The sequence below is a fragment of the Arachis ipaensis genome, chromosome B09 (genome assembly GCF_000816755.2).
Source record: "Arachis ipaensis cultivar K30076 chromosome B09, Araip1.1, whole genome shotgun sequence".
NCBI classification, from domain to species: Eukaryota; Viridiplantae; Streptophyta; class Magnoliopsida; order Fabales; family Fabaceae; genus Arachis; species Arachis ipaensis.
Window position 1 is genome coordinate 140,212,601 of NC_029793.2, and position 5,266 is coordinate 140,217,866.

Genomic DNA, 5,266 nt, shown 5'->3' on the forward strand with positions numbered 1-5,266 from the left:
GCATACCGCTGCCACCTTTCTTAGCGTCTCTCTCATCGCTGCCGCTTTTTCTTGTCACCACTTGCCGTCATCATCATCCTATCACTATCACTGGTGAAGCAGAGAAGATTTCACACTACATATGTGTCGCACTGTCGCACCTTTTTCCATCGTCTCTACCTTTACTCAGCTTTCCTCTGTCACCGTCGCTACCTCCTTTCACTCTCCGGCCCTCGTCCTCCCTTCTGTCGTCGCCTTTGGTTCACCCTCTCTCAATGACCTTGCCTCATCCTTCCACTCTTTATCTTTCTCCCTGTTAAGCTTGTTTATTTTTTAAAATAAAAAAATATTTTTGCTGTTATGGGTGAAGGTGAAAATTTGGGTTGGTAGGTTATTGTTATTGTTGATTAATGGAAGGGGGTGGAGATTTGGGTAGTTTCTACTGTTATGGAGGTAAGTCTGGTGGTGAAGATTAGGGTGGGATGAATTGTTATTGTTGATTAATGGATTGAGGGTGGAGATTTGGGCAGAAAGCTTTTGTGATGGACTGATAGTGGTGAGTCTAGTAGTGAGCAAAGAATGGTGATATGATGGCAGTGCTACGTGCGACGATAATGGCGGCAATGGTGGTAGTGAGACGAAGGATTGGAAAGGTTGGATTTTGGATGATTTGAAATTAGGTAGGATTGAAATTAAAGATGAGTTAGGAATTTAGTGTATTAATTAGGATTAGAGTTAGATAAAAAAAATCGGATAAATTTGGAAACAGAAAATTTGACTAACTATTGACCATAAAAATTTAATAGTAGGGATAAAATTGAAACAATTTCAAACGTCGTTAGGGATTAAATTGAATCAAATTAAACTTTAAGGATCATTTTGAAAAATTTTGAAAATGTTAAGGACAAAAAATATATTTTACCCTAATAACAATAACAATAACAACAATAACAACCAAGGTGAGACTTACTATAACCAAGGTGGGCGTGGCCGTGGCCGGGGCCGTGGTGCAAGAGGTGGTTATGCTGCTGGCTATGAAAGAGCTCTCCAGCCATTGGAGATCCTGGCCAATTTTCTATTTTAAGTGCCAATAATGTGAGATACTACTAGCGTCTGATATTTTTATATGTACCTTTTTCCTCTTAATTTTGGTTTTCTACTTTGAAGCAGGAAAAAGAACTAATAATTGGATTTCCTATAATAGTAGGCACATTTAATTTTTATGCTTTCAAGATGTAAATTTAGATTGTCCCTTTAAATTTATTCCTTGTTCCTTCTATAGCTTAACTCCAAATGCTTTTACTTCTAGATGCATTTTCAGGAGAATACCACAGGGTATATTGAGATTTTTGGTTCACACTTGATTATCGTAACTTAAAAATTAAAAGCTATGATTCATCGCAGCGTCATCTTCCATTTTGTTGTTCTTTCCAAGTCACCTTCACTTTCGAATTCATCCATAAAATTATATGTTAAGTTTTTGTGCAAACGGGGCTGGCAATTTTTTTTAATCCAAATTTTAGAAATCTCAACCTTAGTTTTTAAAAATTAGTGTGTATTTTCTAATTAATTCAACCTTCTCCCTTTTTATATATAAAATTCTGTTTAGAATTAAGAAAATTTTTATTTTGCGAGTCACACACTTAAAATTGCAATTGAAAAAGGTATCAAAACTAAAATTTAATGCATCCATTATACTTTGATCATGTTGACTGTTTTTAATATATAACTCACATGTTGAATGGTAAATATCACATTTGACAAAACAATTAAAAAAAATAATTAAGAGGATTTATTCCCTGTATAAACAATTTTTGAAAAAAATTCCAAGGCTCAAGAAAAATTTTGGAGACTTGGAGCATGCATCACAACATTGGCCTCTAGAAGTTAGAAGATCCCGCAAATAATCTTTACCTAATGATTTGTGCATTTTAAAAAATCATGCACTTGCTTTCTCAACGATGCTTTCTATATTTTTATCCTTTTCGTAGGCTCTTTAGTTCCAAATGTCTGCCACTTCTTCAAAAGTTAATCCTTTTATTTCTGGCATATAAATGATTACGAATACTATTGCAAGAACAGCTACTCCCAGAAGAATCAAGAAACTTTGGCCAAGTCCAATTCCTTCCGCCATTGAAAGGAAGCTAGTTGACATTATCACACTGCTAATCCAGTTTACTGTAACTGACATGCCAGCACATAACCCTCTATACTCTTCAGGGTATATCTCTGAGTTCATAGTCCAAGGAACAGGTCCCATTCCAAGTGCAAATAATAAAATATACACACCCAAACCTACAATAGCAAGCCATCCAAAACTTTTCCTCCTAGCAATGTCAATTAGGTAAATGCCCAAAATTGTGCCAGCGGCATTTAAGGCTGAAACAACAAGTGACAAGAACAATGATGATTCATTGGACTTGAAGCCCGCCATCTAGATTATTATTGGACTATAGTACATTATAACGCTAATTCCAACAAATTGTTGGAATGCTTGAAGTCCAGCTCCACAGATGAATGCTAATCTGATTTCTTTTAATTTGAACACATCACACTAAATTTAACCTTGACCTTGTTCTTGCTTTCTTGCTCCAAGTGATCTTCAAGAATTGCTATTTCGTCCTCCAACCGAGGTGATGGGTAAATTTTGAAAAGCACAGTGGTAGCTTTCTCTTTCCTATTCTGCAAGTTCAAATGAATCAAAGTGTTATATACACACATATACATATGAGTTTAATATTTATATATTGATAGTATAAAATATTTTATATAATTTTCTAATCAAATATGTTTTTTTGGATAAACATTCATGTTATCAATGTAAAGAATAATTATTTTTGCTAACGTAATATTTATGTATAAAATTATTTTACACCGATAATATTTTGAATTAAAAGAAACCAATAACTGTTATATATAATAGACCTTATGGTAGAGCCATCTAGGAGACTCAGAGAGAAACATCATGAGAACCAATTGAACAAGAGCCGGTGTAACTGCAAGTCCAAGCATCCAACGCCAAGTCCCTAGAACCTGCATATGCATACATAAGTCGATGTTTATAAATTATAATTGAATATATATATATGATGACATAAGAAATAAATTGGCCACCAGTAATCATAAGATAATTGTCACTAACTAATCCTCTTCAGATGGTGATACTTCCGCAATATATGAAGGAGTAGTAATGGAGGCAAAACCAACACCCAAGCCAACTAAAAAACGGCCCACTATGATAAGCATAGAATTTGGTGCCAGAGCCATTATCACTGATCCAATAATAAAACTAATATCTGCTATGATTGTAGCAATCCTATGTCCGAATACATCGTTAATGTAACCACCTATAGCGGCGCCAAAAATTGCTCCACCAAGGCCATGTTAATAATTATCTTTTGTGAGACAGAATATACAAAATAATACAATATGATAACCATGTATTATATTAATTCAAAAATGCTGCTTAGACACAAAAAGTAAGCCCCATTTATTGATTTTTTTCAGCTAAAAAAAATTTTAAATTACGCTACTAGTCTTTATAATTTTTTTAAAATTTGTAATTAAGTTCCTCCGATATTTTAAAAGTTTTCAATTAGGTCCCGCACCAATTTTAAACTTGTAATCAGATAATTATTAATCGTAAATGTTAAAAAGATATTTTTATCCATCTTACTAGTGGTGAATATACTTGATTATATTCTGTTAAGTTAAACATTTTTAGAATAGTAAGAATGTGATTACAAATTTAAAATTAGTATAAGGACCTAGTTAAAATTTTTTAAATATAGAAATTTAATTACAAATTCAATCAAATTATATGGACTAATAGAATAATTTAACATAAAATTAATTATCAAACATTAAATATTTTTAGAATAGGATAATATTGTTTTTTAAATACTAAGCACTCTCTATATAATAGCTTGGTAATTGATTTGAGTATACACATACTAAAATTGATAGTAATTAAATTAAAGATATTCTGTTTCTATATGTTACTTGAAGTAAATAGCTCTTCTTGACATATTCAAACTCTTCATTTATATACTAGAGAGCTCCAGATATTACATCTACAAATTAAATCAATTTGGATATTTATTATCAAATATTATTAATTAAATGTTTGCATTTATAATATATACACATCTGGGTATGTATATACCAATATCATAACCAAAGAGAAGACCACCAATGCAAATCGTAAAAGAAACTCTAAGAATGTAACAGCTTTGAAAAAATGATATTTTACGTTCTGGATACTTCAGAAGTTCCTGCATTTATGGATATATCCATATCAGCCACCATTGTTGCATTACTTGCTTAATCATGTAATTGCAAGTGTTCTATTTGTGCAGTTTGAGATAATAAACGAAAAAACAATTGAGTATTGATTAGCACTTTATAATTTATATGAGAATTGATAGTTATTAAATTTAGTGATTATGGAAACTTTTTGTTTATTGTATTTAGAACAACTTAACAAACATTTTCAGCTTTTATGAGAAAATTTGTTTTCATGTTGCCACAAAATTACACCTGAATTATTTGGCATTTTTATTTTTGGTTCACCTCTGACCAACCCCTTTCCCTCCTCTCTCCAACTCAACACAGGTGTATTCAAAATTTCAAACACATATGCTCTTACCTTGTTTTTTCATTCCCTTACCTTAATTTAAGATTGTTTTACATTTGTATTTTAGTTATTATATACTAAAAAAGAAAGTATTTAAATAAATAATAAGAATGCACGAGCTTTCGTTTCATCAGTTTTTGACTTCTTTTTCTCTCACTTGAAGTATCACACTCGTATTGGTGCTAGTGCTAGTTGTATTGCAGCTCAGCCAAAAATCAAAATCAACTGTGTCTTCTCATTTTCATGCTTAAATGATATACTGTATTATTTTTAATAATTTATAATATGTACAAAAAATAATTATTGACAAATAGTATAAACACATTAAATGTACAAAAAGTAATTATTGATTATTATTATTATTCTCTTTTATTCCTTAAAATTTCCACGTATACTAATTTATTATAATTAATATTTGATGTGTACAACTGGATATATTTTTTTTGGTGTTAAATATTTTTTTTATTTAAAAATTCAGAGAACAATGATTTTTAAATTTACGATCATATTGTAAATTACTCATTTAATTTCACAATAATGGCAAAAAAATTAAAAAATAAAAAGTGTATAGAAAAATATATTTTATGATGAACTTGAAGTGAAAGGAGCAAATCCCAAGCAACCATTTTTTTTTTTTTTTTTTGAGAAAAC

The 5,266-nt window shown here is 30.9% G+C and overlaps 1 pseudogene; it reads right to left on the reverse strand.

The window, feature by feature from the left end:
• Positions 1,871–4,259, reverse strand: LOC107616261 (annotated as a pseudogene).